This window comes from Panthera uncia, chromosome X, assembly GCF_023721935.1.
Source record: "Panthera uncia isolate 11264 chromosome X, Puncia_PCG_1.0, whole genome shotgun sequence".
Classification (NCBI taxonomy): Eukaryota; Metazoa; Chordata; class Mammalia; order Carnivora; family Felidae; genus Panthera; species Panthera uncia.
Genome location: NC_064817.1, coordinates 110,571,829 through 110,597,267, shown reverse-complemented (window position 1 = coordinate 110,597,267; position 25,439 = coordinate 110,571,829).

The window sequence follows — 25,439 nt, the reverse complement described above, 5'->3', positions numbered from 1 at the left end:
TCGAGATCATAAAAGCCATATATGAATGACCCAACGCTAATACCATATTCAATGGGGAAAAACTGAGAGCTTTCCCCCTAAGGTCAGGAACAAGACAGTGATGTCCACTCTCGCCACTGTTATTCAACACAGTATTGGGAGTCTTAGCCTCTGCAATCAGACAACACAAAGAAATAAAAGGCATCCAAATCTGCCAGGAAGAGGTCAAACTTTCACTCTTCACAGATGGCATGATACTCTATGTGGAAAACCCAAAAGATTCCACCAAAAAACTGCTAGAACTGATTCTTGAATTCAGCAAAGTTGCAGGATATAAAATCAATGCACAGAAATCGGTTGCATTCCTATACACCAACAATAAAGCGACAGAAAGAGAAATCAAGGAATCGATCCCATTTACAGTTGCACCAAAAACCATAAAATACCTAAAAATAAATCTAACCAAAGAGGTGAAAAATCTACACACTGAAAACTATAGAAAGCTTATGAAAGAAATTGAGGAAGACACAAAAAAATGGAAAAAGATTCCATGCTCCTGGACAGGAAGAACAAATATTGTTAAAATGTCGATACTACCCAAAGCAATCTACATATTCAATGCAATCCCTATCAAAATAACACCAGCATTCTTCACAGAGCTAGAACAAATAATCCTAAAATGTGTATGGAACCAGAAAAGACCCTGAATAGCCAAAGCAATCTGGAAAAAGAAAACCCAAGCAGAAGGCATCACATCATAATCCTAGACTTCAAGCTATACTACAAAGCTGTAATCATCAAGACAGTATGGTACTGGCACAAGAACAGACACTCAGATCAAGGGAACAGAATAGAGAACCCAGAAATGGACCCACAAACATATCGCCAACTAATCTTTGACAAAGCAGGGAAGACTATCCAATGGAATAAAGAAAGTCTCTTCAGCAAGTGGTGCTGGGAAAACTGGACAGCGACATGCAGAATGAACCCGGACCACTTTCTTACCCCATACACAAAAATAAACTCAAAATGGATGAAAGACCTCCATGTAAGACAGGAAGCCATCAAAATCCTCGAGGAGAAAGCAGGCAAAAACCTCTTTGACCTCGGCCGCAGCAACTTCTTACTCAACACGTCTCCAGAGGCAAGGGAAACAAAAGCAAAAATGAACTACTGGGACCTCATCAAAATAAAAACCTTCTGCACAGCGAAGGAAACAATTATCAAAACTAAAAGGCAACCAACAGAATGGGAGAAGATAGTTGCAAATGACATATCAGATAAAGGGTTAGTATCCAAAATCTATAAAGAACTTATCAAACTCAACACCCAAAAAACAAATAATCCAGTGAAGACATGGGCAAAAGACATGAATAGACACTTCTCCAAAGAAGACATCCAGATGGCCAACCGAGACATGAAAAAATGCTCCACATCACTCATCACCAGGGAAATACAAATCAAAACCACAATGAGATGCCACCTGACACCTGTCAGAATGGCTAACATTCACAACTCGGGCAACAACAGATGTTGGCGAGGATGCGGAGAAAGAGGATCTCTTTTGCATTGTTGGTGGGAATGCAAGCTGGTGCGGCCACTCTGGAAAACAGTATTGAGGTTCCTCAAAAAACTAAAAATAGAACTACCCTACGACCCAGCAATTGCACTACTAGGCATTCATCTAAGGGATACAGGTGTGCTGTTTCGAAGGGACACATGCACCCCCATGTTTATAGCAGCACTATCGACAATAGCCAAAGTATGGAAAGAGCCCAAATGTCCATCGATGCATGAATGTATAAATAATATATGGTATACACACACACACACACACACACACACACACACACACACACACAATGGAGTATTACCTGGCAATCAAAAAGAATGAAATCTTGCCATTTTCAACTACGTGGATGGAACTGGAGGGTATTATGCTAGGTGAAATTAGTCAGAGAAAGACAAAAATCATATGACTTCACTCATGTGAGGACTTTAAGAGACAAAACAGATGAACATAAGGGAAGGGAAACAAAAATAATATAAACACAGGGAGGGGGACAAAACAGAAGAGATTCATAAATATGGAGAACAAACAGAGGGTTGCTGGAGGGGTTGTGGACAGGGGGATGGGCTAAATGGGTAAGGGGCACTAAGGAATCTACTCCTGAAATCATTGTTGCACTAGATGCTAGCTAATTTGGATGTAAATTTTAAAAAATTAAAAATAAAATTAAAAAAAAAAAGACAAGGAACAACGAGTGTTGGGGAGGATGTGGAGAAAAAGGAACCCTCAGTCATGCACTGTTGGTGAGACTACAAAGTGGTACAGCCACTGTGGAAAACAGTATAAAGTTTTCTCCAAAAATTAAAAACTATGATCTAATAATTCCACTATTGGGTATTTACCCAGGGAAAATGAAAACATTAATTTGAAAAGATACCTGCAGCCCTGTGTTTATTTGTTTTTACACTAGCCAAGTTTACGTTTACACTAGCCATTTTTACACTAGCCAAGACATGGAAGCCACCCAAGTGTCCATCAATAGACGAATGGATAAAGAAAATGTGGTGTATATACACAATGGAATATTACACAGCCATAAAAAAGGATGCGATCATGCCACTTGAGACAACGTGGCTGAACATGGAGAGCATTATGCTAAGTGAAATAAGTGAGACTGAGAAAGACAAATGCCATATGCTTCCACTCATAATGGAATCTAAAAAATAAATGAATAAACCCACAAAAAGCAGAATCAGAGCCGTCCAACAGAACAAACTGATGATTGCCAGAGGGGAGGGGGGTGAGGGATGGGCAAAATGGGTGAAGAGGAGAAGATACAGGCCTCCAGTTACGGAATGAGTAAGTCGCAGGAACACAAAGCAGAGCACAAGGAGGACAGTCAACGATACTGTAATAGCAAATGTAATGGCACAGATTCTGGGTCTCCCTCTCTCTCTATCCCTCCCCCGCTTGTGCTCTCTATCTCTCAAAAATAAACAAACTTAAAAAATAATATTTACTTAATATCAGAGTAGTTCCCCACAATTACTTATTAATTACAAGGGGGAAACAGTAACTTGACCGTGGAGGAGCCTGGTGGTTACCACCTGTCTTAGTCCATTTGGGCTACTATAACAAAATACCATAAACTGGGTAGCTCACAAACAATAAACACTTATTTCTCACCGTTCTGGAGGCTGAGAAGTCTAAGTTCATGGCTCTGGCCGACTGGGTGTCTGGCGCGGGCCTGCTCCCTCCTAGATGGCCTTCTCACCGTAAACCCCCAGGGCAGAAAGGGCACGGGAGCTCTCTACGGCTTCTTTTACAAGGGCACTAATCCCAATCATGATGGCTCTACCCTCGTTACCTAATCACATCCCAAAGACCCTCCCTCCCGATACCATTACCTCAGGGGATAGGATTTCAACATATGGACTTGGGGGAGACACAGTCAGACCGGTAACACTACCTAAACCAAGAAATCAAGGCTGACAGAAGCAATATTGACACAAACTGACATCATGTACCTCTTGATATGACTTGTGTTATTCTTGCTGATGGAACCATTTGGAAATAGCAGAAAATGCAAATTTAGAGACAAAATGACAGGGCCATATTCTTCAAATATTCTGAAGTCCAAAAACAAAGGCAAAGAGAACCTGAGGAACTGTTCCAGACTAAAGGAGATTAAGGAGGCATGTCAACCGAATGCAATGTGTATCCTAGATTGGATCCAGGACCCAGAAAAAAGAAACGCTGAAGAACACTATTTGGGCAATTGAATTTGAATATAAACTGTAATTTAGATAATAGTATTTTTTTCAATGGTACATTTTCTGGTTTTGATAATCATACTGTGATTATGTACGGAATGTCCTTGTTCTTAGGAAATACAACCTGAAGTATTTAGGAGTAAATAAACATGATGTCCTCATTACTCTCAAATGGTTCATGGGAGAGAGACAGAACGATAAAGTAAATGTGCCTCACAGACTGCCTACATGAGGGAGCATCTCTGACCAAGCAGCGTACCTGGTCAACCAGTTTGTGTAGATGATGAAGTGGCCTCAGGTGAAAATATGTATAGATTAAATTGGGCAGTGGTCAATGGGTAGCCATGTGTCAGGGACCTGGAAGGAAAAGGACTGGAAGATCAGGAATAAGTGGTTCTGTACCGAGGCACGTGGATGGATATACGGGGATGAGTACAAATGGGCAGCACAGAAGTGGCACTGAACAACTGAGTAGACAAGATAACCACCAGTGAACATTGGCCAGCCATTGTCACCACCCACTCCAGAACTTCCAAGATGGACATATGAATGGGATGGTCATAGTGGCAAAGACAGAAGGTATATATGAGCCCAGCAGCATGAACTCCTACTTAAGAAGTCCAATCTAGTATGGAACACCCAACTTATTTGCCATACAGACCAACGCTGTATGGCACAATTTCTTGAAGAGACCTAATGGCCACTTGGTGGCAAGTTGACTGTATTGGGCCCTCTCATCTTAGAAGGGCCAACAGTCCATCCTCACAGGGATAGGTACTTATGCAGACATGAGTTTGCCTTTCCTACTTGTGAAACTTCAGCCAGCACCACTATCTGTGGGCTTACGGAATTCCTGATCCACAGGCCTGATATCTACACGGCACAGCATCTGACCAGACTACCCCCTTATAGCAAAGGATGTGAAGGAATGGACCAATGACCATGGGATCCACCGGTCACTGACATACCATACCAGGCAGAGGTAGCCAGAACAGCCTTCTAAAGATGCAGCTGAAGTGTCAGCTTAGAAGAAACACTCTGAAAAGAGAGAGCAAACCTTGGTATAGTGTATTTGTTAAATCACAGACCTCTCTATGGTGCTTTACCCCAATATTAAAGATACATGAATCCAGGAACCTAGAGTTGGAAGCAGAGTGGTCTCAATTACCTTTACTCCTAATGACCCACTGAGGGACTTACGCTTTCTGGCCCCTCAACTCGGGGCTCTGTAAGGCTGGAGGCCCTGTCTTCCAAAGCGGGTACACTCTTTCCCAGGGACAGAGCAAGGTTCCCAGTGAAATACAAGTCAGTGCTGACTCCAGAGCACTTTGCATTCCTTGTGCCCAGGGACCAGAAAGTGAGAGGAAGAGTCACAATCCTGGCAAGGGTAATGGATCCCAGTGTTCTGGAGGAGGCAGGGTGGTTTTTACAAATGGCGGCAGGGAAGAATTACATGTGTATCCCAGGTGATCCACGTGGGTACCTCCTATTACTCCCTTGCCCCATTGTAACTGTGGATGGAGAAATACAGAAATCCTAGAGAAAGTCTCATACCACTGAAGAACAAAGGTCTGGGACCCAACCAGGTAAGGACCAAGAGCCTCAGATGAAACAACAGAGGGCCAGGTAAATTTAGAACGAGTAGTGCATGAGGGAGAGGATGAGTGCCAACTGTGTCCCGAAGACCAACTGATTGCAGTTGCAGTCCACCCCACTAACTACCTTCTTCTGAGCTCTCTCTCAGAAAGAAATGTCCATGGGAACGATGCAGAAGCTTCTCCACAAACCTGTGTGGAGACGTTTATCTGTGTGACCCCGAAGGTTGGGTCGTGGTGGCCATAAGAATATACCTCGCAGACCTCCTGCTACAGGGAACCTAATAAACCCAACTACTCAGCTGCTACGCTCTTAAATCTATGGGAGGTTGTTGCACCAAGGCCACGTCCCCTACTGGCCACTACCCAACAATGACTTATGGGAATGAGGGAGCAGAACTCCTTTGTCAACTGACTTTGGCTCAAAGACTCCCTGAAGGCAAGGAATTTCTCAGACCAGACAGCAACTCAAGCTTTTCTCCTTGTCTCCTTCATTCGGAGTCAGAATTGCATGGCAGTCCGATGACACTCTCAGACTCTCCAAGGTCCCTCCTTATTTCCTTTCATGCAGGCATTTCCCTTAATAAAATTCTTGCACATTTAATCCTTCATTGGCATCTGCTTTTCAGAGGATCTGGACTAACACGAGGGAGAATGTACGTAACTGGTAAGTCTTGGAAAAGGGTACATAGGGGTTCTTTTACTGTTATTGCAATCCTTCTCTAAGTTTGAAATTGTATCAAAACAGAAAGTTAAAAACAACTGACCCCGTGTGTTTAAAGGCACTTAGAATTTTTTAAAAGTCAATCAAATATGGACCCGTTGTTTGCTCATAGATGAGAAAAGTTCAAACATGACTACAATACTCATACCATAGAAACACATTTTGTCATTTTCCCCACCTGAATTTTAGAATTTGACTTCCGAGTACCCACCTTTATGTTACCGTCCTTAAATGAAAGGTTTCTATCTACCTTCTTCCTGCAGTTAAACCCATATGAGTTTCCCAGTGTCAGCACTGGGGCTGAAAGCCCGCACCCTCTTTCATACTACTGACAAAGAAGGCAGCTTTTACTCGGAATTTATCTAGCCACATGCCCAGACCCATAGCCCTCTTCTTTCTTCTGTGAGCAAATGCTTGCTGATGTTGACACACTGGTCCCCTTTCCCCTCTCTGCTGGTCGGTTCCTGCAGTGTTATCATTTCCAGTGGATATGTGCAATAAACAGAGGGCCCTATCGGCTGTTTCCTCCCACTAGGATATTTGCCTATTGTCAGCGCTGCCCTGGGATGGCTGCGTTGGCGGTAAGAAAGATGGGGTATTTGGGGGCACCAGGGTGGCTCAGTCGGTTAAGCGACTGACTCTTGATCTCAGCTCAGGTCACGATGTCACGGTTCGTGGGACTGACCCTGCATCGGGCTCTGTGCTGACAGCTCAGAGCCTGCTTGGGATTCTCTCTCTCTCTGTCTCTCTCTCTCTCTCTCTCTCTCTCTCTCTCAAATAAATAAATAAATAAACTTTTAAAAAAGAAAGATGGGGTTTATATTCCTGCTCCAACTCAAATAAAGAAAAAGTCTCACAGAGACAGTCTTTAAATTTATATGGACCTTTTACGGGCACCTGGCTGGCTCAGTTGGTAGACCATGTGAGTCTTGATGTTGGGATTGTAAATTTGAGCCTCATGTTGGGTGTAGATATTGCTTAAAAATAAAATCTTTAGGGGCGCCTGGGTGGCTCAGTCAGTTAAGCGTCCAACTCTTGATTTCGGCTCCGGTCATGATTTCACGGTTCATGGGATCGAGCTCCGTGGTGGGATTGAGCCCCGTGTAGGGCTCTGTGCTGACGGCTCAGAGCCTGCTTGGGATTCTCTCTCTCTGCACCCCCTCCACTCGTGCTCTCTCTCTCAAAATAAATAAATAATTTTTTTTAATAAATAAATAAAAATAAAATATTTAAACATAAATAAAATAAAACCTTCAGTTCTTTGACTAATCATTAAACACGTGTACAGAAAAAGGGTCTGAGGGTCCCCTGGAGAGAAAAAGAGACCTCGGAGACCATCTTGCCCACTCTCTTCATTTTACCTACGGAGAAAGCGAGACACATTATGGGGATATCACTTGACCACGGGGGCAGAGCTGGGATTAAAATCCAGGTCCCCAGATTTCTCAAACTAGTCCTCATTCAAACTGCTTCATAACGTCTCCCTGCTGGCAACTTGTAAAACTTTAATTTGCAACAACAGTATCATCGTATCCTTATTAATGAAAGTAGGATGTACGTACATACGTACAAACAAACGTAGTTACTGACAAAAATGTTCTGCACTGAAAGAAAACTCAGAAAGCACGGGGGAAACATAAACCCTAATGTCACTGTTCTATCTAACACAGCGTCTTGGTTTATGGTTTACAAGTGGCATCATTTCAACTACCACAAGCATTTTACTGGCACATTCCCCATTCTTACGCTCTCTTTTTCTTAAAGATTTTATTTTTAAGTAATTTTTACACCCAACGTGGGGCTCGAACTCATGACCCCGAGAGCAAGAGTCACATGCTCCACCGACGGAGCCAGCCAGGCAACCACACAGTCTCTTTTTCTTAAAGTAGTTCATTCTGTCTGCCTTCATTACCAGTTTAAGCCCACACCGTCAGACGTTTTGAACATACCTGCATTGTAACTCATTATATTTTTTAATGGATCATTTAAAATCCATGCCTTCACGGTGTAAGCAAACTTCAAAGTTTGGTGAAGACAGATACGGAAGGACATATATTATTAAAACGCAGTTATAAAAGACCACAGGTCCACATCCTAACCCTTTAGACAACGATGTTCATCTACTTTCTCGCTATTGAAAGTGAGACTTCGGACCCAGCTGTTATCATCGCTGGAAGGATAGATTTTGTTCTGATGCTTTGAGGATTCAAGACTTCGGAAATATATGTCATTCAGACAGGGATGAAATCATTTTCTTTTCCTCAAATGTATTTATTTTTCAATTTTAAAATCAGCTCCCACTTTAAGCAAACTCAAATCAAAAGCTGAACTTGCACAGCAGTACATGTGAACTGTCTGAGTTGCAAAGCATGACATTTTTACGTGGTACGTGAGAGCTGTGTGTGAAAGTCAACCTCAACTGGAGGAAAACTGCGACTTGTTTTAGAAGCAAACTGTATTCAGAAGGAAAAGAAACTTTAGACAGAAGCCTCTGCACCTTTGTCTCCACAAAGCTGGAAGGAACCTGAGGAGACCACAGACTGAGGCCGCCTCTTGGCCTCCCCACCGAGGCTCCCGTTCTAATCCCCACTAAGGCACCTGTTTTGTCACACGGGCTCCAGTCGATAATGAAAACATGTCAGGCACTTGACACGCGATGAGAAAGAGCTTTCTGGACAAGAAAGCCTTCCGGGTGCCCCTTACACCACACAGTTTTGGTCCTTCCCACTTTCTTTGCTGTTACCCATCGACGAATTTCTGTGTTTGTTTGAGCTTCGAGACTTGCTGAGCATGGTCAGGATTTGGAAAGGCACTTTGAGATGTCTGACACAATTTATAAGCTACCTGGAATCATTCACAGGCCGTTCTACACTATTTCAAAATAGCTATTTCAGTAAGACTTGTGTAAAGCTTCAAGGTCATCTCAAATTGCATTAGGCTGTGCTTAGGAAACCAGGCGGCAGCAATCAACTTGCAGTGTTTTTCATTGCCTGACAATTCAGCTTTGGTTGTTTGTTTATTGATTTGTAGGTAGGGTAACTGGCCGTTGTTGAGCATGAAATTAAAAACATGTTACAAAGCAGTCAGGCCTATTTCACTCGTTAGCACTATGTCTGACCTTCCGATCCACATTCCTAATAAAAAAAAAGTGAGCCAGAAAAAAAAAGATCTAACCAGTTTCTCAAAAGCTGTTTTGAATGAATGGATGATATTAGGGCTTAATTAAAGTGTGTTAACCAAATCCCCTCCCGCCCCCCCAATTTCTAGCCGATTTCTCTATTTTTTTCTCTCTCTCTTTAAAAAAATTTTTTTTTAATGTTTATTTATTTTTGAGACAGACAGAGTGTGAGCCGGGGAGGGACGGAGAGAGAGGGAGACACAGAGAGGGAGGAACAGGGTCCAACGCGGGCCTCAAACCCACCAACCACGAGATCATGACCTGAACCAAAGTCAGATGTCCAACCGACTGAGACACCCGGGTGCCTCTCTCTCTCTCTCTCTCTCTCTCTCTCTCTCTCTTTTTTTTAAGAGTTTGTTTTTAAGTAATCTCTACACCCAACGTGTAGCTTGAACCCACAACCCCAAGATCGAGAGTTGCACACTCTACCAACTGAGCCAGCCAGGCACCTCTCTGGCTGATTTCTCTTCAGCATACTTAACAGGAAAAGAGAAATATATTTTAAGGAGAAGATATTCAATTAAAGCACAAAGTTAGCAGACCTCCAATGATGGACAGCACAGTGAAGTGAGAGCAAAATTCTCTCTAGTCTATGCAGCAGAAGTCTGCAGTCTCCAACCTGGTTCTGCCCTGCCTTGGTCAAATCATTTCCAATCTCTGGGTCTGTTTTCTCTTCCTAATCCCTTTCATCTTCAAAAGTCTAGGGGTGCCTGGGTGGCTCAGTCGGTTGAGCGTCCGACTTCAGCCCAGGTCATGATCTCGTGGTCCGTGGGTTCGAGCCCCGCATCGGGCTCTGTGCTGACAGCTTGGAGCCCGGAGCCTGTTTCAGATTCTGTGTCTCCCTCTCTCTCTGACCCTCCCTGTTCATGCTCTGTCTCTCTCTGTCTCAAAAATAAATAAACATTAAAAAAATTTTTTAAAAAAGTCTATGTGCTGATTGATGTTAAAGGAAAAACTATTCTTTACTTTTTTTAATATTTATTTATTTTTGAGAGACAGAAGGAGAGAGAGAATCCTAAGCAGGATCCCTGCTGTCAGTGCAGAGCCCAACACAGGACTCGGTCTCACAAACCGTGAGATGGTGACCTGAGCCAAAGTCGGACACTTAACCGACTGAGCCACCCAGGCACCCCGGGAAAACTATTTTTTAAATTTCCAACTTCTAGGACACCAGATGTATTAAAAATATATATAAAATTTTCAAAACCAGGGTTGGTATTCATCTTAAATGTAAAATTCGGCTATCTCTAGGTGGTGTTTCTCAGCGATATTGTTTGTTCGTGTTTCCAATTTTCTAAACGGCGGACATACACAGCGAAGGAAACTATCAACAAAATGAAAAGGCAACCTACTAACCTAGCAAATGGAAAAAGATATTTGTAAATGACATACCCAATAAGGGGTTAATATCCAAAATACATAAAGAACTCACAACAAGTCGACACCGAAAAAACAATCTGATGAATATGTCACGGGAATAAAGGGCACAGCATGGGGAATACAGTCGATGATATCGTAATAGTGTTTTATGGTGGCAGATGGTAGCTTATGGTAAGCACAGCGTAACATAAAGAAGTTGAATCTCTGTGGTGTACACCCGGAAGTAATGTAGGATTATGTGTCCACTATACTCGAATAAAAAAAATTTAATGGGCAGAGGCCCTGAATACACACTTTTCCAAAAAATACACATAGATGGCCAACAGACACAGGAAAAGAGGCTCAACATCACTAACCTGAGGGAAATGCGAATCAAAACCACAATGCGATAACACCGCACACAAGTCAGAATGGCTAGCCCCAAAAGGACAAGGAATAACAAGTATGGGCAAAGATGTGGAGAAAAAGGAACCCTAATGCACTGTTGGTGAGGATGCAAACTGGTGCAGCCACTGCGGAAAACAGTATGATGTTTCCTCCGAAAATTAAAAAGAGACATACCATATGATCCAGTAATCCTGCTTCTGAGTATTTACCTGAAGAAAACAAAAACACTAATTCAAAAGGATGTATTTACCCCTGTGTTTATTACAGCATTATTTTTTTTTTAATTTTTTTAATGTTTATTTTTGAGAGAAAGACAGAGTGTGAGTGAGGGAGGGGCAGAGAGAGGAGACACAGAATCCAAAGCAGGCTCCAGGCTCTGAGCTGTCAGCACAGAGCCCGACGTGGGGCTCAAACTCACGAACTTCGAGATCATGACCTGAGCCGAAGTCGGACGCCCCACCAACTGAGTCACCCTGGAGGCCCTATTACGGCATTATTTTTTTTTTTTAAACGTTTATTTATTTTTGGGACAGAGAGAGACAGAGCATGAATGGGGGAGGGGCAGAGAGAGAGAGGGAGACACAGAATCGGAAGCAGGCTCCAGGCTCTGAGCCATCAGCCCAGAGCCCGACGCGGGGCTCGAACTCACGGATCGCGAGATCGTGACCTGAGCCGAAGTCGGACCCTTAACCGACCGAGCCACCCAGGCGCCCCGTATCACGGCATTATTTATAACAGCCAAGATATGGGAGCGACCCAAGCTTCCAATGATAGTAGGATGGATAAAAAAAGATGTGGTATAGGGGTGCCTGGAGAGCTCAGTCTGTTGAGTGTCTGACCGGATTTTGGTTCCAGTCATGATCCCAGGGTCATGGGATCGAGCCCCCATCAGGCTCTGTGCTGACCGTGGAGCCTGCTTAAGATTCTCTCTCTCTCCCTCTGCCCCTCTCCCCCACTCATGCTCTCTCTCTCTCTAAAATAAAAAAAAAAAAAAAATGTAAGATGTGGTATATATATAATGGAATCTTAGCCATAAGAAAGAATGAGATCTTACATTTGCAATAATACGGGTGGACCTAGAGGGTATTATGCTAAATGAAATAAATCAGAGAAAGACAAATACCATGTGATTTCACTTTATATGTGGAATCTAAAAAAGAAAACAAAACAAACAGACTCATAAATGAAAAAAAAAAATGGCAACCTATGGTTGCCAGAAGGGAAGGGTAGGGGGGTGGGCAAAAGAGGTAAAGGGGATTAGAGGAACAAACTTCCAGTTATAAACTAAATAAATCATGGAGGTGTATAAAGGACAGCATAGGGAATATAGTCAGTGACACTGTAATAGGTGACACGTGGTAAGTGTGCTTATTTTATCATTATGAGTATTTTGTATGTATATACATGTCAAATCACTATGTTGTGCACCCGAGGCTGATATAATATTGCATGTCAACTCTTCTTCAATTAAAAGTTAAATAAATTGTTTTGGGGGCGTCGGGGTGGCTCAGTCTGTTGAGCATCGGACACTCGATTTCAGCTCGGGTCATGATCTCATGGTTCACGAGATCGAGCCGCACATCCCACCCCACGCTGACAGCAGGAAGCCTGCTTGGGATTCTCTCTCTCCCTCTCTCTTTCTGCCGCTCCTCTGCTCTCCCACACACGCTTGTGCTTTCTCTCAAAATAAATAAACATGAAAACTAACGTTTTAATTAAATACATTGTTGAAAACTTAAATTAAAAATTAAAACAGAACTAACTCAGCGCCGTCCCTATCAAGGAGAAAATGATTTTCTTAATTTGAGGGATAAGAACCATGCAGCACCATTAAGCAAATTCTTTCGAAAGTAAATAAGATAAAATAAGACACAATAAAATAGTGAACACGCGTTCTTTGTTTTAAAAAATAAACATTTTGGGGCGCCTGTGTAGCTCAGTCGGTTGAGCAACTGACTTCGGCTCAGGTCATGATCTCGCGGTTTGTGAGTTCAAGCCCCACGTCGGGCTCTGTGCCGACAGCTCGGAGCCGGGAGCCTGCTGCGGATTTTATGTCTCCCTCTCACTCTGCCCCTCCCCCACTCATGCTCTGTCTCAGAAATAAATAAACATTAAAATTTTTTTTTAAAAAATAAAATAAAATAAAAAATAAAAAATAAACATTTTTTAAACTTCCAGCCTAACCATAATGAATCAGAAACTTGGCATTATCTGAGAGCGCAACATTAAGTTTGCTTCTCATGAGAGTTTGAGAGCCTTTATCTTGATAATCCCCAGAGCATCCCTGTGAGGTTGGTAAGATGGTGTCTGATTTCTGTGACTCAACATTTTGCAACCGGAATTCTGCAAGGAAACTAAGCCCTGATCCCTAAGACATCCACTCTGTGTAATGGATTCACTTTTCTCCTATGTATCTTTTGTGGTATTGGTCATTTCTCCCTGGGGGAAATTGAGGAAATAGTCACCCAAAGATTTCTGTGTTCAGTGGTTCAGCTGAGGAACCCCAGCTGAAAACATACGCAGCAGGCAAACAAACCCACACCTAATCAGTTGATTACTCAAGTCTTAAATTACACTGAGTCATAAGTTAGTAAAATATTTTGAATGAATTAAAAAAATTTTTTTAATGTTTATTTTATTTTTAATCTTAAATTACACTGAGTCATAAGTTAGTAAAATATTTTGAATGAATTAAAAAAAATTTTTAATGTTTATTTTATTTTTAAGAGAGAGAGAGGAGAAGTATGAGTGGGGGAGGGCCAGAGAGAGAGCGAGACACAGAATCCGAAGCAGGCTCCAGACCCTGAGCTGTCAGCACAGAGCCCGATGTGGGGCTCGAACTCGTGAACCGCGAGATCGTGACTTGAGCCGAAGTCGGACGCTTAACCGACTGAGCCACCCAGGCGCCCCTTGAATGAATTTTAATTACTGCCCTGGTTCCAGGAATGTACATGGAATGCTTTAAAGCTTGTTTTCCCCCAGCTACCCTGAATCATTGAGATTTCCAGTTGTTTAAACGGCAAACCTTTCTATCAGCGCAATTTATTGACAAGCACTTAGTCAGGCTTTTAATGCACGAGGCACCAGGAAGCGCTCTCTAGTGCGCAGGAAACCTTTTTAGACAGAAAGGGGAGACTGAGACCAGAGTCCAATGGGAGTAAGTTGCCCAAATGAAACAGCTCCTAAAGTAGCTGATCATGAATCCCATGGTTCCTTCCCACTTGCATCCAGACCTTCATTTGTTATCCAAGTCTGAAGTCCAAACACTGATGATTTTGACGCTGATCACGATGATGATAATGACAGCAGCTAAGAACTTCCAACCCCCCACCATTTTACAAAGAAACCACTACTTAGACACTTTAGTTAACTTCTTGAAGGCTTCACCCTAATAATTGGTAGAGCTTTGGTCGTCTGTGTTTTTCTAAGTTGTTGCACTTACGGACATACATTTGTTTATCATATTTCCTTATTATCCTTTTAGTACCTGTGGACTTTGTAGTGATACAACTTTTCTCATTCCCGCTATTGATCATTTGTGCTATTACTGCCATACTTCTACGTAGATTATAAATCCACGGAAAGTCCGCCCGCCTCTCCCTGGGGTCCCCCCTCTGCGCCCTGTGGCCTGGAAACTGCCTCAAGGTAGTAGGATGGGACACTGTAGCATTTACCTTGTTTCCCATCTCGGAATCTTTGAGACTGTTTGTGGCCTAACGTCTTATGTCTTGAGACCACTGTTTCATGTCTTTTTTTTCACTGTTTCACATCTGAGTGTAAATCCAGCCCCTATTGACTCCATCTTGATTGGAACTCCGGAAGGAGCTTTCTGGGTCCAGTTGGGGAGCCTGCTCTGTCTCAGAACAGCAACCGGGGAGTTCCTTGAAGATTGACAAATACAGAAAAAAAAAAAAAAAAAAAAAGAGTCTCAGCTAGTGACAGAGGAGTGACCAGGCGTATGCAAAACTTGAGGGCAATGGCCTGCAGCTGAATGTGAAGCAGGTCCCCAGATGACAGTCAGTCTCTGAGGCAAGGACACAAGCCAAAGACTGTAGGAGATAGGTCAATGACGGTAACACGAGCTAACGGTCACTCTTCAGACCATAACCTGCTTGTTGCGGGTGGACAGTATTAGCCAGCATTCTTGCAGATTGTACGTAAACTGGGATTCAGAGAGAGAGAGTAGGTTGACTAATTTTCAGCTTTCGCAAGAGGCTAATTTGGCTCATTGCTGATTATCTAATAAAAACGAATCCCTATAGCTTTCGTGGCTTTTTAAAAACGACGCGTATTCCCTATAGCTTTAAAGTAATCGGGATGTTAATGGTTATTTTATCCAGATGACAAACCTGGGAGAGGATAGGTACAATTTCCCGCTGATGAAGGAACTTTGTATATGAGGACCCACAGAATGGAGGCTGCCCCAGTGGCCTGGCCCCCGTCATAAGTCTAAACCTAAGTCAGCCCGCACTTACGGGGAATGCCTCATTGTCCGGGAAACCTAACGTATGCCACTCGTGGCCCTCCAAACTAGCTTTAGCTAGTTTACCTTTACCTGCTTACAGGTTCACCTTACAGGACCTGCTAACCTTACCGGGAAATCCCAAGCCAACTGTGCTGTCTCCACATCGCCTCTTGCCACATTCCCTAAGACTCACTCCTGCCCGAAATCCCTAAAGAGGGCCCCGCTGCCCATGAGGCACTCTACTCCCCCAACCCATGAACTGTCTTCCCTTAAGTAACTTCAGCCTCATTGCCAAACTGCATTATTTTGGTATTTGGCACCCCATTTGACAGATTAACAAATTAAGCTCACGAGATGCTTAAATGACCTACCCAAGTCTACAACGAAGCAGGAATTCGCTGAGAGGGCCGTCTGACTCCACAGCCAAAACCCCAAGGCTATCTGTTGCACCGCCAAAGCCTTTACTTTCTAGTATCTGGAATTATCAAATTGTGTTTCTATGGTATTGTTTGATTTTTCATTTATTTTATTTTTCATTTTTATTCATTTATTTTTATATACTTACTTTTTTATTTTCTCCAGAGGTACTTTGTGGCCGTGGGTCCTGAATATATATATATATATATATATATATATATATATATATATGGCAGCTTCCGGTCATTTTGTGCAGAGCACAATGAAAGCCAGAAGCCAGAAGAGGAGTTTCAGCGACCTATTTTGCATGACAAGCGGCCCTAACACTTCAGGGCTTAGAACAGCAACTATCTTATTAGGTCACATGTTCTATGAGTGAACTGGGCTCAGCTGCCCATTTCTTTTGCCGGTCTCACTTGGGGTTTCTGACTTGCTTGCACTTACATAGCAAGATAACTTCCATCAACGGAAGGCCAGGCTGGAAGGCTTGGGCCTCATTCCTTGTCCTTGTCGCTCAAGTCCTCTCCGCTCCAGGTGGCCTTTCCAGCAGGGCAGACCTCTTACATCTTGGCCAAGAAACCCCAGACAGGAACGTTTCCTTCAGCCTTCATGACCAGTTTCTCCAAGGCCATTTCAACTCCCGCTTGCGGCCACATGTTTTGGATTCTTGTTACAACAGCAACTGGATTTATGTTAATGAGTTGACTTTTGGACAGTACTTAAGGATTGGGACTGGTTGCCCAGAGGAACTAACTAAGTGATTAAAGGGTCAGAAGTTTCAGTCTTGTCGGGGCGCCCGGGTGGCTCAGTCGGTTAAGTGTCCGACTTCAGCTCAGGTCACGATCTCAGAGCTCCTGGGTTCAAGCCCCGCGTCGGGCTCTGTGCTGACAGCTCAGAGCCTGGAGCCTGCTTCAGATTCTGTGTCTCGCTCTCTCTCTGCCCCCTCCCCCGCTCATGCTCTGTGTCTCTCTCTTTCTCTCTCAAAAATAAATAAACATTAAAAAAATTTCAAAAAGGGGCATCTGGGTGGCTCAGCTGGTTGAGTGTCCGACTTCGGTTCAGATCATGATCTCACTGTTCATGGGTTCAAGCCCCATGTCGGGCTCTGTGCTGACAGCTGGGAGCCTGGATCCTGCTTCGGATTCTGTGTGTGTGTCTCTCTCTGCTCCTCCCCTGCTTGCACTCTGTCTCTCTCTCTCTCTCAAAAATAAATAAACATTGGGGCGCCTGGGTGGCGCAGTCGGTTAAGCGTCCGACTTCAGCCAGGTCACGATCTCGCGGTCCGTGAGTTCGAGCCCCGCGTCAGGCTCTGGGCTGATGGCTCGGAGCCTGGAGCCTGTTTCCGATTCTGTGTCTCCCTCTCTCTCGGCCCCTCCCCCGTTCATGCTCTGTCTCTCTCTGTCCCAAAAATAAAAAAAAATAATAAAAAAACGTTGAAAAAATAAATAAATAAATAAATAAATAAACATTAAAAAAAGATTTTTATTTAAATAAACTGGTGATCTTGGGGCATCTGGTTGGCTCAGTCAGTAGAGCATGCAACTCTCGATCTCAAGGTCATGAGTTCAACCCAATATTGGGCATGGAGTCTACCTAAAAAATAAATAAATAAACTAAAATAAACTAGTGATCTACTAAGTTAAATGTCTGCCTGAGTTCTAGGAGGCACTCTAGCAAATTAATCAAACCCAAGGAAGGGGCCGTGGAAACCTCTGATTTATAGCCAGTCAGTCAGAAGTACAGGTGTACTTGTGACTACGTCACCAGCTAGACCCCAAGACCTGACCTCTACTGCTCACCTGCTGGTACCTACTGACCTTTGTCCCACATTTTTCCTTAGACTCTTCTTTTCAGCTTATCTCTTAACTCAGACAAAAGACCCGATAGGCATAGCACCCCAAAATGGAAACTGAAACTACCCGGCAAGCAATAATGACTATGCTGATGAAGGACTCCAGCGAGGGGCATCTGGGTGGCTCTGTTCAGTTAAGCATCTGACTCTTGACTTTGGCTCGCGTGGGTTTGAGCCCCACATCGGGTTCTGTGCTGGCAGTGCGGAGTCTGCTTGGGATTCTCTCTCTGCCCCGTCCCTACTCACGCTATCTCTCGCTTTCTCTCTCTCTCAAAATAAATACATAAACTTAAAAAAAAAAAGAAAAAAAAGAATTCTAGCCAGCCCAGAACACCCAGACCAGTTTGAACTTAACCTTCAACTCACGCCTGCACAGATGAACCATGGAGTGGCCCATGGAGTGACTGACAGTTACCTTTACCTCATTATGATACTAAAATCATTATAATGAAGCCTCATTTACATAACATGCAATGTATGTGTAGGCATGTTTCCTTAAGGCAAATGTGCCACCTTATATCTATTTCTACATACAATGACAAGGCTCCCCAATCTAAATATTCATCCTAACCCTAAATGAAAGAAACCTACTCACCCTTGCTGAGTCATGGGTGTGCAAGTTATTCCCTGTGATCTTATTTGCTGCAAATAAAGTTTCCCCTGTGAGACCACTCCACCTGGTGTAGTTTCTATCTGTGACTCACCAAGGAGTGAGCTCACGTTCGTTCAGTTACAACTGGTGGTTGGGGGGCAGTCTTGCAGGACTGAATCCCTAACCTGGGGAATCTGATGCTCTCTCTGGGTAATCTCAGAATTGTGTTGAATTATAGGATACCCAACTGGTCCCCAAGAATTGCTTGGTGATGTGGGAACCCTCTGGCCCCTCTAACCAACGCACACACATTGGAATTGGGTCCAGACTTTTACATTCCGACGCTATTTTGGTTGATACAACAAACTGCCCAAAAACTCAGTAGCTCTAAATAATCACCATTCTATTATGTACCATGGTTCCATGGGTTTATAAAGCTCAGCCGTGAACTTCTGCTAGTCTCACTTTGGAGTTCTCACGTGGCCGCAGTTACATAATGACTAGGGTTGAAGTCATCTGGAGGCTTGACTAGGGCACTGATACAACCGGACTTCTCTGTCTTTCCATTTGATCTTAGGGCCTCTCCCCTCCACATGACCTCCTCACGTGGTCTCTACAGAAAGGTAGATATTTTACATGTTGGCTTTGGGTTCCCAGAACTGAGCATTACAAAAGACGGGAGGCAGAAACTGCCAGTCCTTTTTTTTTTTTAATGTTTATTTATTTTTGAGAGAGAGAGAGTGCACCCAAAGGGCAGAGAGAGAGAGAGAGAAACAGAGGATCTGATGTGGGCTCTACACTGACAGCAGAGAGCCCAACATGGGGCTTGAAGTCACAAACCATGAGATCATGACCTGAGCAGAAGTCAGACGCTCAACTGACTGAGCCACCCAGGAGCCCAAAACTGCCAGTCCTCTTAAACGCTGGGTCTGAAAGCAGGAAAGAATATCCAGCGGGAAAAAAAAGACAGCCTCTTCAACAAATGGTGTTGGGAAAACTGGACAGCAACATGCAGAAGAATGAACCTAGACCACTTTCTTACACCAGACACACAAATAAACTCAAAATGGATGAAAGACCTAAATGTGAGACAGGGCACCATCAAAATCCTACAGGAAAACACAGGCAGCAACCTCTCTGACCTTGGCCAGAGCAACTTCTTACTGGATGTGCCTCTGGAGGCAAGGGAAACAAAAGCAAAAATGAACTACTGGCACCAAATCAAGATAAAAAGCTTGTGCGCAGCGAAGGAACCAATAGACAAACTAAAAGGCAACCAACCGATGGACTGGGAGAAGATGTCAGCAAATGACATATTGGCTAACGGGTTTGTATCCCAAATCTATAAAGAACTTACCAAACTCACCACCCAAAAAATAAATAATCCAGTTAAGAAATAGGCAGAAGACATGAGCAGACATTTTTCCAAAGAAGATATCCAAATGGCCAACTGACACAATAAAAGATGTTCAACATCATTCATCATCAGGGAAATACAAATCAAAACCATGATGAGCTATCACCTCACACCAGTCAGAATGGCTAAAATTAACCACAAAGGAAACAACAGATGTTGGCAAGGATGCAAAGATAAGGGAACCCTCTTACACTGTCGGTGGGAAGGCAAACTGGTGCAGCCACTCTAGAAAACAGTATGGAGCTTCCTCAGAAAGTTAAAAATAGAACTACTCTACGACTTGGCAATTGCATCACTAGGTATTTACCCAAAGGACACAAAAATACTGATTCGAAGACACATGCACCCTGATTCTTATAGCAGCATTATCAACAATAGGCAAATTATGGAAAGAGCCCAAATGTCCATCGACAGATGAGTGGATAAAGATGTATATATATATATATATATATATATATATATATATAATGGAATATTACACAGTCATCAAAGAGAGTGAAATCTTGCCATTTGCAATGACACAGACGGAGCTAGAGAGTATTATGCTAAGCAAAATAAGTCAGAGAAAGACAAATACCACATAATTTCACTCATATGTGGAACTTAAGAAACAAAACAGATGAACATAGGGGAAGGGAAAAAAAGAGAGGGAAGCAAACCATGAGAGACTCAACTATAGAGAATAAACTGAGGGCTGATGAAGGGAGGTGGGTGGGAGATGGGCTAAATGGGCAATGGGTATTAAGGAGGGCACTTGTGATGAGCACTGGCTGTTATATGTAAGTAATGAACCACCTAATTCTACACCTGAAACCGGTTTTACCATATATGTTAACTGACTAGAATTTAAGTAAAAATTGTAATAAAAGAAAAAAGCTGGGTCTGTCCCCTATTTTACACCACTCACAAAAACTAACTGGAAATGGGGGCGCCTGGGTGGCTCAGTCAAACGTCTGACTCTTGATTTCAGCTGAGGTCATAATCTCACAGTTCATGAGACTGAGTCTCTGTGGTGACTGTGTGGAGCCTACTCGGGATTCTCTTTCTCCTTCTCTCTCTCTGCCCCTCCTCTGCTCACTCATGTGCTCTCTCTCTCTCTCTCTCTCTCTCAAAAGTAAGTAAGTAAGCATTAAAAAAATTAACTGGAAATGGGTTAAAGACTTACTAAATGTAAGACCTGAAACATGAACTCCTAGGAGAAGTTGGTCTTGGTAATGATTTTCTGGATATGTCACCAAAAGCACAAGCAACAAAAGCAAAGTCACCACGTGAGACAACATCAAACTAAAATAACAATCAGCAAAATTAGCAATCAGCAAAAGAAGCAATCAACAAAATGAAAAGGCAACCTAAGGAATGGGAGAAAATGCTTGCAAACTCTATTATCTGATAAGGGGTTAATACGCAAAATACATAAGGAACTCACACAACTAACGAGCAAAAAATAATCACGCTTAAAAATGGGCAAAGAAGCTGAATAGACATGTTTTCAAAGAAGATATACAAACGGCCAACGGGTACGTGAAAACACCATCAATATCACTAAACAGCAGGGAAATGCAAATCAGAACTACCATGAGGTCTCATCTCACACCCGTCAGAATGCCTAGTATCAAAAAGCCAAGAGACAACGAGCGCTGGGAAGGCTGTTGCAGCGAAGGGAGCCCTCCCGCACTGTTGGTGGGAATGTAAATTGATACAGCCACCGTGGCAAACCATATGGAGGTTCTTCCAAAAAATTAAAAACCGAACTACCATATATTCCAGCAGTCCCACTTCCGGGTATAGATCCAAAGGAAAGGAAATTACCGCCTCAAAGAAATATCTGTCCTCCCATAGTGATCGCAGTGTTATTTACACTAGTCAAGACACGGAGGCAATCGAAGTGTCCATGGACAGGCCAATGGGTGAAGAAAGTGGAGGGGGCGTGGAAATATTATCCAGCCATAAAAAAAGGGAAATTCTGCCATTTGTGACATCACGGATGGACCTTGAGGGGATTATGATAAATGAAATAAGTCAGACAGACAAGGAAACATACCATACGCTCCCACTTACGTGAGGAATTAAAAAAAATTTTTCATAGAAACAGAGTAGACTGGTATTTGCCAGGGGCGAAGGGGGAGCGGGAACGAGTGAATGTGGTCAAAGAGCACAAACTTCCAGGTATAAGATGACTCAGTTCTGGAGTTCTAAGGTATAACACGGTGACTACAGTTAACAATACTGTACTGTATACTAGAAAGTTACTAAGAGAGCAAATCTTAAAAGTTCTCACTGCACACACACACACACACACACACACACACACACACACAAAAGGTAACTATGTGAAGCGACAGCTGTGTTAGCTAACCTTACTCTGCAGTAATCATTTCACAACATACGCATTTATCATATCATCACACAATAAAGCTGGAAAAGAGTGTTGAATAGAAAAAAAAAAAAAAAAGACTGGGTCTGGAACCAACATAGCATCCTTTCCACAGTATTCTACCGGTTAGCACCAGCCACGGGCCAATGCGGCAGGGATCGTACAAGGACACGATTACCAGATAGTGTGGTTCACTGATGGCCATCGTCAGAATCTAGCCACCATAGAGAGCCATAGGGAAACGACACTTAGTTCATGATTATTAAAATCGTGGGGGCGCCTGGGAGACTCAGCCGGTTGAGCGTCTGACTCTTGATTTGGGCTCAGGTCATGATTCACGGTTTGTGTATTCGAGCCCCGCATCGGGCTCTGCGCTGATGGTGTGGAGCCTGCTTGGGATTCTCTCTCTCCCTCTCTCTCTCTCTGCCCTCTCTCTCTCTCTCTTTCTCAGAATAAATAAACAAACTTGAAAAAAACTTTTTAATCCTTATCTTGGGTTTTGGTTTTTACGTGTATATGTTGCAATGCAATGGGCAAAACCTGAGGCAGCCCCTCAAACTCACTCAACCAGCGTCTAAATCTCCCAAAGAACAAAGACAACCATAATTCACCGCTGCTGGGTTTACAGGGTTTCTCCCTGTCCTAGGCCAAAGAAATGAAAGATAGTTTTCAGTTCTAAAATAAATTCCTGAAAATGCATTCTCACACATCCTTCAGAACTCTATGTGAGAGTCCACCTGCATTTCAAAAGCCAATCTGAAAGTTGCTTGATAATCAAAGAAGAATTGGCAATGACCTAGTGATGGAATGATAGGAAAGATATTTTGAAATAAACTTCTAGAAGTTCATCCAAATGTTAAAGCTATCTGACAAAAGATAAGAAGCATAAGACCTCGCTTGAATCAGCTTGGTTAAAGTTAAAACGCAATTTCACCATATTCAATGATGCAACAATTGAGAGCTGGTCAGAAGGGATCAGGAGTGGTAGGTGGGTTCTGGCAGATTCCACAAGTCAACTCAGGCAAGATGTAAGGTACTGAGAAGTTAGCTAACGAGGTAGAGCCGTACTCATTACTGTCCATCTGTAGTGACTTTTTTTTCTATTCTATAAATGTACCAACCTCTTCCCCCAGGACGCCCCGTGCTAAATGATCTAAATGTTTCTTTTCCCCCAAATTCATCTGCTGAAATCCTAACGCCCAATATGATGGTGTTAGGAGGTGGGACCTTTGGGAAGTGATTCGGTGATGATGGGATTAATGCCCTGATAGAAGAGGCTCCAGAGAGCCCTAGTTCCTTCTGCCATGTGAGGATACAATGAGAAGTCTTTGACCTGGGAGAGGGCCCTCACCCAACCACGGTGATCCTCTGATCTTGGACTTCCAGCCCACATGATTGCGAGAAATAAATTTCTTTTTTTTTTTTTTAAATTTTTTTTTTTAACGTTTATTTATTTTTGAGACAGAGAGAGACAGAGCATGAATGGGGGAGGGTCAGAGAGAGGGAGACACAGAATCTGAAACAGGCTCCAGGCTCTGAGCTGTCAGCACAGAGCCCGACCCGACGCGGGGCTTGAACTCACGGACCGCGAGATCATGACCTGAGCCGAAGTCGGCGGCTTAACCGACTGAGCCACCCAGGCGCCCCGTAAATTTCTTTTTTTAAAAAGCCATCCAGTCTTTGGTATTTTGTTATATCAACTTGAATAGACAGAGACACTTGCCCAGGTGTCCCCTCTGTTTACAATGCTGCCTCTTTTCCTCATCCAGTGATCCAGCTTCGTGCCACTGAACTTGAAAACATACAAGTTTTACAAACTCCTAGCAATCACACTGGCATACCATTTTGAACCCACTAATTTGGTCAAAACTTAAAGCTCTGGCGACTTCAAATGATAGCAAAGATCTGCACCAATGGACACTTTCATACATTCTCGTGGGAATGTAATTAATACGACCGCTTTAGGGAAGAATATGAGATTATCGTGTAAAAGTTGAATATTTATATTCCCTGTCATGCAGCCATTCCCTTCCAGGCATATTGCCCAGAGGACCTCTTACACACATGCACCGAGAGGCAGGTACACGGACATTTACGGCCACTTTGGGTGTCACACAGGAAAGCTGGAAACAGTGGAATGCCCATTAACAAGAGAATGGATGCATACATTCTGGCACACTCATTTAACAGAGCCCAAAACATCAGTGAAAAAAGGAACCGCAAATACATACAGCAACATAGATGGAAGTCAGAAGCAACTGTGAGCAACTAAAGGAAGTCACAGAGGAAACGTAATCTGTCCTTCTATTTTTACAGATTTCAGAATGAAGCAAAACAAGCGGCACGTACTTCTGGAAAGAAGACATTAACGAAATCTAAGGAAACGAAAACAAGTTCAGGATCTCAGGGCAGGAGATCCTGCATAAGGCCGCACAGGAAAACGCAATGGCACTGATAGTGTTCTTTTCTCGAGTTAGTCGGGGGACTCATGAGCATTCGTTTCATTATTTAGCTTCATAATCTATATACACATCACCTATATTCCTTTGTACGTCAGACCCTAAGAAAAATTTTTCCTTTTATATTTACCCTCTATCCTCCCAGTTTATTTTCAAAACATCCTGGTCTGCTACTTACTAGCTTTGGGAACTCGGGCACACAACTTAGCCATTCGAAGCCTCACTAGGCTCATTTGAAAGTGAAAATAATGCAGTGATCATGCCTATGCAGCTAGCCACTGGGAAGACTACTGTATGAATCCTGTGCCTGGCACCTGGTGGCCCTAAGTGCTAGCTCCCCAGAGGGACACTCCTGTGCCGAAGAGCAGACCCTGCAGCCCGAGCCGGTTGTACTGCTTTAGTGAAAGCAGTCCATCTTCCGTGATTTGGGACTCAGCCTTTCTCCCAGTGTCCTCCCCCCTCCTCCACCACCCCCAGAAGGAAAAATATCTCTAATCATGAGATCTCCTGTCAAATGAGGGGCGCCTGGGCGGCGTCGAGTGTCCGACTTCGGCTCACGTCACGATCTCACGGTCCGTGGGTTCGAGCCCCATGTCGGGCCCTGTGCTGACAGCTCAGAGCCCGGAGCCTGCTTCGGATGTGTGTCTCCCTCTCTCTCTCTGCCCCTCCTCTGCTTGTGTTCTCTCTCTCTCAAAAATAAGTAAATAAACATTAAAAAAAAAAAAGAAACCTTTTCAAATGAAAGTTGGATTATTATCTCCATAGCATTGGTGTCCCTTTGTCCACATGATGACAGAACAGGCAAAGAACAGTTAAACGGATACGGGACTGTCAAGA